Raw genomic sequence first — 10000 nt, 5'->3', positions numbered from 1 at the left:
AGAAAACTACAACTTTCGGGCTGAGAATCACTTTTTTCAGGCCCGGTTCATAGGCTGAATGTGCACTTTACCTTGTTTGAATCTGGGGCCGGTTGTTCGATTTTGGTTGGCGCTAATGGTGGGTTAAGAGATATCAAAACCTATAGGTTTCCATGCTATTTCACGCTCGTTAGCGCTAACCATACCTCGAGAACACGGTCCAGGACTCTATCAACCTCCAAAAAAAGGTATTAGAAACAACTATACCCTCCCTCCAGCTCTGTCTTACGCATCTCAACACATCTTCTTAATGTTTCTTACCATCTTATCGGTTTATGTATTCATACACTTATCCATTCGGCCTCAACATTACAACATAGCAAGGTAAGTCCGGTACTCGAACTCGCATGCCCCATGCCAGGCCCTACAGTCCTATACCTTCACCACCACACTCCAACGATGAACATGCTCAACCCAACACAGTTTTCATCATATTTCACTTTTCTATAATAAATCATAATTTATAGCCAAACTAATCCTAACCTGACCGTATTTTTTAGGCTTAATTTAGGCTCCAAAAAATATTTCTTCAATTCATCTGAGTGCATATTCGAACTAAGTAAAATGAGGATCACCAAATTTAATTTAACCTTTGTAAAAACGGATTCAACCAGAAAGAAGATTTTACCTGCAACAGATACAGATGAGCCACCATGAATTTAGTCCGTTTAATTTGACATGCCCGAAAAAACAACTGCAGATTTCCAATGTAATTCAACTCTCATAGTATGAATATTAGGATTTAGTGTATAAAGGTATTGACCAATCAAAAATTAGACAACTATTAATAAAAACCGTCGGCAGACTCTGTTCCTTCAAGAAAGGAGAGATGTATATTTCATTTATCTTTCTTTGATTTCTGACATTCCTGTCTCACCATAGTTAATAGAAAGGACTGGTTTGGAAGCTCGGCAAACATCAAAGGAGCAAACAGAGATGCCAAGATTTAGGTTGGAAAGTCCACGACCGTGCAAAATCTTTTGTTTTGCGCTCATACACTATGCATGAATTACGTAACCACCACGCTTCTATTGGTTAGTTCCTCAGTACGGAGTAAACAACTATTGTGTTTTGGTCACGGTCAAGGCCAAAAGAGAGAACAAAAACCTACAACAAAGAAAGCTGTCGGGTTTCATAACCATTTTCGTCTATTAACTATGGTCTCACTGACTGACTTCATAAACCATCGCGCAGAATGCTATTGTTTTCAGCGACACGTACTTACGGTACTAAATTTTGTGAGAGGCGGCGTATTAATTTGCATGTCCAGAACAAATCATATGTGATTGGCCAAAAGATTTAGCTGTGGGAATACTTATGTCTCAAGGTAGAATTTCACTGCTGTCAATCAAACGGTTGCGTGTGTGAAGTGAAATGTAAGGTGTGATAAAGTGAACAATAGTGGCTTCATTAGGCCGCTTGACTTATTCAAAGCTGTTCATCAAACGGAACACAGCGACGCGCGCCAAGGGAGTGAAAAAAATAAATTAGAGGTTCAGCCAACATGAAAACACACAAAAATCAGGTTAAATTCAGCCTGAAGGAGACACGCTAAAAATGCACCCCGTTAATAGCGACAGTCTTCCATCCACGCTAATCGCCGTATATATTTTGTCTCAAAGTTCTCTCCGAGTATTTTGTTTTATGTTGTAAATTCAGATACTTTTTCGGTTTCTAGCGATGTGTATGAATTCAGATTTCTAAATCGTACTCTAAGCACAAACAGATTACACACCAGGTAACATAAAGTTCCATCTTAACGCTCTGGTCGGCACGAGCCGGCTGAACTTTAAATTATTTCCCTACGGATCATCCCATTGTTCTCTACTGAGATAATTATTGAAACTTCAATCCACCTTTATAAAACATTAACTTTTCTCGTCAGTTCATTCAGTTGTTTTGAGCTAGTTTACAGGCAACATGTCCAAGCGTTCCAGGAACCCCCCGGGCTCCTACGCGTCCTTGCAGTGATGATCGCGATCGTGGCCTCCGTTGTCTAAAATATCGACCCAAAGTAAGGCCCGCTGTTATGGTTGTTTACGAAGTCGAGCGGATAGTCGCCAAAAATATTCAAGGACGACAAGCGGAATATTTTATTCAGTGGAGGAGCTACTCCCCGGCAGAAAACACGTGGGAACCAGCCTATCATCTGAGTGAAGATCTTATCGCGATTTTCGAGGACAGATATGTGGATCCTGTGCGCATAGATGAATGCCGAGAGACTTTATCTCGACATAAAAATAATCTTTTGTCGACTACTTTGCTTGGATTATTGTCTCACTTCTCCATGTTATTTATTTATTTATTTATTCATTTATTTCGCCATACAACAAAAAATAATAATAATAATTACAAGAAAAGAAATGTACTTATAAGTTGACCAGATAATAAAATAAGTTACTAAAGAACAATTCACTACAATGGATAACACACATTGACAAAGATTTAATCGAAATGGCAAGGAGGCCTCCAGAAACCACTGGGCTTATACGAGGGAGGCCTCCTTACTAAACGAGACGCATGCATTAGATCGATGGAAAAAAATGACTACGACTATAATGTAATTATATCTATCGATTAAATAAAAAATGGTGTAGTCGTCTTTTAAGACAAAATAGAGTTTCAGATTGCTTAATATTATTTGGTAGCGAATTCCAAATTTTTGGACCTTGAAAAAGTATAGAAAAGAATTTAGCGTTAGTTCGACAAAAATGAGGACGAAAATCTGTATCTCTTCTGGTGTTATAACAGTGCACGAGATTATTAGTAACAAATAAATTGAGAAATGACGGCGGCAATAGGCGATGATAATAACAAAACATGAAATTAGCAACATAAAAAGAACTACGCTTAAAAATATCTAAAATTTTCTGTTTAGAAAATAACGGAGTAGTATGAACTCGATAAGGAGCGTTAGATATGATTCGCACAACACGTTTCTGCGGCAAGAATATTCTGTTCAAATTAGTTACATAAGTAGACGACCAAGCAATGTTACGGTAAGTTAAATAGGGGTAGACAAGGGCCCCAAATAACCTTAGACCGAGATTAGTCGTTTACTCGGACGATTCTCGTTCGCCGAGAAGGGGCATTCCAGTGATTCTTATGTTGTACTGATAACTGTACGATTCCATTGTGTTCAATGGCCTTAGAAATATCTTTGCATCGTCTACTAATTATAATCAGATCGACCCTGGATTTTACCAGCTTAAGTTCCTTTAGCAAATCATCGTACTTGAGTAGTACTAAGGGGGACTATAAGCCGGTTCTGAAACAAGCCACCTGATTGGTGGATCCCGATACAACGAGGCTTCTGATTGGTGGAAATTTGGAAATCCTCGATGAGCACGTGCACAGATAGAAATGGCGGCCTCTGATTGGTTCAGGGGTTGGGGTCAAAGTCCAAGCAGATGGCGATCCGGGGGGACAGCCAGGAAAGTATGTGAAGTATGTAAAAAATTCGGGGGAACACACATCATGAAACCAAGAGAAAATGAGGGGACAGAGAAGGAGGCTCCCGGTCCAGCCCTTGGGATATGTCATGTCCACAAAAGTTATTGTTAGACGAGCGGAAGTCTTCCGAGACGTCCGCATGCAGGCCAACCTCGGTCCGATGTTTGAAAGAAAATATATGTTCATCAGCCTTCCACGTGCGCCATCATTTTCTCTTTTCACTAAGAACCTGAGAGCGAAGCAAGACTGCATGCGGACGTCTCGGAAGACAGACTTCCCCTATAACAAAGACTTCCGCTCGTCTAAAAATAACTTTCGTGGACATAACATATCCCGGCCAACGCCTTGAGCCTCCCTCTCCGTTCCCTCATTTTCTCTTGATGAAACCTATTTTTTTCTTTTTTTCGAATCAAGAACGGTTTAATCAACCAACAAGCAAACTAGGTACAAACGGGAACGTGTGAGGAGACCTGGTGTCTAACCTCCTCCCTTAACAACGAAACATCGTAGTGGGATCCAGAACCCACTACGTAACACAATGTAAAAAGCCAAATAATAACAACGGTACAATCACTAGATGAGGAACTTCTCTATGGTGAAATATAATTAATGTTACAGGGTCCAAATAAGGTCGCCCCTCTGATGTGTCTGAAAGCAATGACAAAAAAAAAACATAAACTCAACCAAAAAATGGTAGTAGGATCCAGAACCTAATACCCTAATAAAAAGTTTAAAAAGGCTAAACAACATTGAAGCAGGATGACTTCGGGTTCCATTGGCTTGAGGAACCCACCGGGTGGTACACTTACAAAAACGGTGTGAACGTGGGACAAATGTAGATGCAATAAATGAAAAAATATGCTGTAAACACAATCATGAAAACGATCGAGGCCCGAACGACAACGTAAAGGGACAGACAGGGTACCTACTTGGGAAACAACTCCCTTCTGACGCTTTCCCGAGCAGCTGGCTGAGACGCATGGACTGTCCGCGGGAAGTGGCGAGAGGCTACCATGACGAGATTCGCCCGACAGTGAGGACAGTGAGGAGAGTGGTCGTTCGTTAGGTGACATAGGAGGTGTGATAAGACACTCCTTGAAACGCGGTTTGAAACGAAAAGCGGGAGCGTTGGTGAAAGTGGGTCTCAAAGCCGGAGGACAGCAGGCCTATAAAAAAGCCAAACGACACGTGACGTCCATCTTTGGACGATGAAACTCCGTCCGTTGGTCGTGCATTCGCAGTTGCGTCGACAACGAGCCTACCGTCGACGTCAGTCCGCCCCTACCAGCGGTATAAAAGGAAGGATACCCGTTCAGTACGGCGGTTGATTGATCCCTCACATACCAAGACGACGATCTCGACGTAAAGGAATAAGACAACGATGAGTCTGGAATTATTTACCGTACCTTCGACGAACATCACCGTCGATTCGTACCGGATGGTGCCTAGACTTTCGAAAAGTCCTTCGTCTAGATACGCGCGGAACGAAGGACTTTTCATACTTGATTGGCGCCAATTTTAGCGACCCAAAAACGGGTCGCTGAGCCAGGCCAATCAGAGTAGTCTCGTGGACCCCGGGGGATAGAGTTGTCAATCAAAGTTTGCCACACGCAGTGAAGCGTGACTTCCAGACTATCAGAGGAAAATAATTCAAGAATATCTGTCTTGCATATATCTGTTAGTGTCTGCTCCAACCAGAGCTGGGAAACGTCTGACCTTTAAACTAGTCCCGTACGCTTTTGGTCGCTTTTTTGGTCGTATTCGTAATTGTTCCACTGATTTCAATCACGAAAGATTTGGTCTCCATCCGCAATTATCGTGGCATTAGAGCGTCATATGTAGGAGACAACACATTTAAAATCTTAAGTATAAACTGGTGTTTGGAAGTCCCGAGGCGATTTTCAACGACTATCGACACATTTTTCGTCGAATGGAACAAAAAAATTAAAAATGCACGTGTATTCATCGACGAGAGTCATTGCATCGCTAAATGGTCAGCAAAAGTTTCACAAAGATGTATCTTTTAATCCCGGTCTAGTACGTCTCCTACACCTGAAGCCTACCTGAAATCAATTGACTTTCTTGACTATTCGAAACTTTCCCTTACTTGCTAATCTTTCGAATTAGTGTTTCGTTTCTATCAGCACAAATCACGGCACACGTGTTGGTACAAAAATACCACTGGAGATCTCCTTTCCAAGCGGCGACTCGAGATTGAAAATAAGCTTTTGTTTTATTTCATCTTTGTTTCTGATACCTTAAGCACAAAGTCAACAAATTTCCTCTTTCGATTGCGTAGAAACAAACATGTTCGACTGTTCTCGTCGGATTGCGCCATCAAGTGCAGGACTTGCGAATGACGTCGTCCCCTTTTAGGCGCGAGACGCAAATGAAAACCTTGCAAGCGAGACAAGTCGACCTCTCGCGACTTCGTCGCTCGCTCATTTACTTCGCGTACGAAAAATCACGATTCGCTCGCTAAAACATTTTCTCCTGGCATTATCGTGAGGTCGACTTGTGGCAAGTCTAGATGGTGCCGTACAGTCAGGCCATGACAGGCATCGTTCCTATCACCTATGACCTATCACAACGGCAGGATGGGCTCACAACGACACGAATGCCTTGAAGACGGCGACCAAACTCTTTTACGGGAACAACAAAGTCAAACTGATCATGTATCCTCATTTGGCGGCCATGCGAACGGGACGTTTGCTGATACCTCGCGTGGAAATGGTACTGCAGATGTTTTGCAACACACCTGACTTTTTTTTGTTTAGGACCAAGACCAGTGGCTCGGGGGTCAAGAAGTATGTCACGTTGGGTCGAGAGGATATCAAAGTCACCTTTTTTCTGTGCCGCGTCGACCTGAATGTCAGTGTGTACAACGAACTGACGGCGAAGATCGATGTGAAACAGCAATGGGCCAATTATCCCGTGGTACGAAGTGAAATCCGAACCTTTTCGTTCGATGGCAAGACCACCTTGTGGACGGAAGACCAGTTGTTTACAGGACGTCTTCCCGACCGCGTCGTGATCGGTCTGTTGGATAGTAAAGCGTTTAATGGGGATTTGGAGCATTACCCGTATGCCTTCCAAGATTTTGGAGTGACGAGTGTCCGTCAACTGGTCGGTGGGGAAGAATATCCCTATGCGACGTTGGAATTGAATGGCACGAATACTCGGGCCGATTGGATGGGGTATCATCGCCTCTTGGAAACCAGTGGTTCCATGCTGCAGCATCGTCCTCACATGATCCAGCCAGGGGACTGGGGATATGGCAAGAATTGAACCTTATTCACGTTCAACAATGTACCCAATGGCGATGCCGACTCACCCTATCATCGAAATCCCAAACAAAAAGGCAAGTTGCGTTTGGAAATCCGATTCAATGCGGCTCCCAATAAGAAAATCACCGTCTTGGTGTTTGGTAAATTTGAAGACAACTTCCAAGCAGGCACGAATGGGGCCATCAGTTATAAAAAGTACGAGTGAGCTGTAACAGAAAGAAAAGATGGAATTTGTGCCCTTGAGTGACGTGACCTTACGTTCATTGGCTTTGGACGATCCGATCCTAAAACGTGTCTTTCACGGCGTCCACCCCTCGGACGGATCACCATTACGTCCCACCCGTACGACGCGTGCCGCGTACATCGTCAATACGGATCCATGAGGGGAATCGGGTCACCATTGGTTAGGAGAAAGGTCGGTGTGAAGTGATGGACAGTTACGGACTCCCGATCACGACCTACCACATGCCCGACTTGGAGAGGTGGCTCGAAGACGAATGGGACTCTGTGCAATGGAACGACGGGACCCTCCAAGCCTTGTACAGTACCGCTTGCGGTCATTATGCTTTGATGTTTTTGAAACAAAGGGTACCGGGGCGCACGATGCTCGAGTTTGTGCAAAGCTTTTCTCCCAACGATTTTGTAGCCAATGATCGAGAGGTAGGTCGACAAGTACGTCGTCAAATCGTAAAAGAATGGAATGCCCTACCCTCTCTTCAATGTTGTACACCGCATGAGCAGATTCTTAGACATTAAAATTTTTTTTTGGTTGACCGCATGTCTTGTCGTGTCTTGTCTTGAGTCACATAAATAGTCGGGTCGTCCATGTATAAAGTCAAGGATGGCAGTCCATCCAAGGGATGGAGTCTTACCCGGCAGTATGGTGCACAACCGGGCCGATTTAAAAGAAGTGTGCCCTCCCGTCCTTTTTTTTTTTTTCCGATCATGATACGACGACCGAGTAGTACGATGATCGTCGGTCCGTCGGGGAGTGGCAAGACGCAATTGACCAAAACCCTGTTGACGGAAGGACGTGTCTTTGAAGGAGGTCAGACGAGACCGTGTCATTACTGTTATGCCGTGTGGCAACTGCGCCACACGGCACGAAAGGGATCCCCGACATGGATCATCTTCGAAATTGGTTCGGAAAAAGTCAAGGTGGGATCCTAGTCCTGGACGATCTCATGGAAGAAGGAGGGAACGACAAACGCTTGCTGGATCTATTCACCCGAGAATTGCATCATCGCAACATCACGGTCTTGTACTTGTGTCAAGATTTGTCTCCACCCGGAAAATATGCAATGACCATCTCTAGGAATGCCCATTATCTCTTCGTCTTCAAGAACGCGAGAGATCAATCGGGATTTTGGACTTTGACATTGCAAGCCTTTCCCCATCGATGGCGTGACGTCCTTCGTCTCTTAGAGAGGTGTACGTAACGACCGTACAGGTATGTAATGATGGATTTTCACCCTGCTTCAGACGCTCGGTATCGACTGTTCGATGGTTCGATGGTCCGATGGTCCGACCCAAGTGTGGAAACGCGAATGAGTACACCCTCCAGTCCCTGATCGCTGTTTGACCAGTTCGAATTTGAACGCGATCCCTCTGAGTATCAACGCGAGTTGGCCAGGTACCGTGCCCAACGTGAACGCCGACGACGTGGAGGACGCACCTTGGAACTGAGTGAACGTTTAGAGATGGCGGGTCAGATTCCCATAGGTACGGGACCGCCGACGACCCCGCATACCTCCCCGGCCGGTGTGGGGAACAGGACGTTGACTCCACGTACGTCACCGGCTGGTGTGGGGAACACCATCCCCGACATGACCCCGAGAAACGCTCCGGCCGGGGTCGGAACACCCAGTAGCACGATTCAAGAGTTTCTGGAAACGTTGGATCAAGGCCGTGTGCCTACACCCAGTCCGAATGCCCTGTTGACCGAATTGGGACTCAATGCCAACGGATTACCTACCAATACGCTTCTCTCCCAACGGGAACTCATTATGCGTTCCCTCTTGGATGGGAGTATCCCCGCCGCTCAGAGAGTGCAGATTCAGAAAGATTATCACATTTCCGACCAAGATTTACAAGATTTTGCAGCCAGCGGTCCTTCCGCCACTACCAACCGTCCTCGTCCAACCACCGGGCAGAAACGACCGCGTCGACGCCCTCTCCCACCTTCTCCTGCAGGTTCCCATCGTCGAGGAAGCAGCGGAGGAGGAGGTCCTGGAGGAGGTGGCGGCAGCGAAGGAGGAGGAGGAGGAGGTTCTCCTAGAGGTGGTGGTGGCGGTGGAGGAGGAGGTTCTCCTGGAGGGGGCAGTCGCCGTAGGGGTCGACGACATCTCGATCAAGACAGATTACGACGTCAAATGGATTTGTTATCTCAAGATGCCCACCAAAGGGCCGACGGACATCGTATCCGGGACATCACCCATACCAACATGGTGACGACGGTCTACGAGGACGGAGGGATGCCTACCGTTCGCCGCACCTCTTCCCGACTCAGTAATCCATAAAAGGGTATGTCGATACGTTGACATCATTCAGTCATGCCCAAAACCAGACGACGACGACGACGTCAACGTGGTCAGAGTGTCTTGGCCGTCCTGGGAAAAGCTATGGCAGCTGGTTACCAATTGGGAAAAGACAAACGCTATAAAAGGATGGGCGCCAAAGGAGCCACAGGTCATTATGAAGCGCCTGAGTATAATTATGGAATGATGAAACGGGTTCTCAAACGAAAACCTTGAGCACGAAAAATGGTGATGGATAGAATGCTTCGTGGGGATCCACATCCTTTGAGGGGACTATGAGACGAAGAAGAAGAAGAAGAAAGCAACCAGTCAGAAGGCGTCAGCGTGACGGTGTGCTCCCTTTGGTCACCGCAGGGGTAGGCGCCCTACTCGGAGGCGTGGCCGCTGTGAAGCGTAACCATGCTAGGATTAGAGCACGTCACTGTAAACAGTACGATGACATGGTCGCTAGAATACGAGCCGAGGATGCCCGCCGTGGAGACGATTCGGCAATTGTGTACACGCACATTCCGCCCTATAAACCACCCCGGTACAAAGGCCAAATATTCCTAGAAAAACTAAAGCGTAAGCTCACATGCAGACGATGACTATAAAAGAGAGTCGAAAACACCGATCCCACGTATCCACGATGGCACGTCAACGCGGTGGTAACATTTGGTGGGGAGTGAGACGTCAACACGGTCG

The 10000-nt window shown here is 45.7% G+C and overlaps 2 protein-coding genes across 2 annotated transcripts in view; both read left to right on the top strand.

The window, feature by feature from the left end:
* Positions 1–10000, top strand: part of LOC138043087 (vesicular glutamate transporter 2.1-like) — an 88449-nt gene that overhangs the window by 16676 nt on the left and 61773 nt on the right. The window lies entirely within an intron of this gene.
* Positions 1–10000, top strand: part of LOC138043099 (melatonin receptor type 1C-like) — a 30610-nt gene that overhangs the window by 334 nt on the left and 20276 nt on the right. The gene's annotated exons all lie outside the window — the stretch shown is intronic.

Source organism: Montipora capricornis, chromosome 3 (genome assembly GCF_036669925.1).
Source record: "Montipora capricornis isolate CH-2021 chromosome 3, ASM3666992v2, whole genome shotgun sequence".
NCBI classification, from domain to species: Eukaryota; Metazoa; Cnidaria; class Anthozoa; order Scleractinia; family Acroporidae; genus Montipora; species Montipora capricornis.
Note: the sequence above shows the minus strand (reverse complement) of the source record. Positions and strands in the feature narration are given on the sequence as shown.